Source organism: Lupinus angustifolius, chromosome LG06, assembly GCF_001865875.1.
Source record: "Lupinus angustifolius cultivar Tanjil chromosome LG06, LupAngTanjil_v1.0, whole genome shotgun sequence".
Lineage (NCBI taxonomy): Eukaryota > Viridiplantae > Streptophyta > Magnoliopsida > Fabales > Fabaceae > Lupinus > Lupinus angustifolius.
The window spans coordinates 28,664,064-28,664,310 of NC_032014.1; positions in this window are offsets into that span (position 1 = coordinate 28,664,064).

Here is a 247-nt window from a genome sequence, read left to right on the forward strand (position 1 = left end):
AACAAACAGCTATAACTGGGATTAATGTCCATGATATGGAATACTATTTGGAAAATATAGGGTCCTATTTTTATAGGCAACTCCATTTCTCCCATGACATCCCTGTTGGATCCATCAAATGTCTTCACCACCATAGAGCTTGGTCTCATATACGATGCATCGACTCGAAGCCTAGACAATGTCCTTTTCGACATGACATTGAGAGATGAGCCATTATCGATAAGAACTTTGCCAATTAGGCAATTCT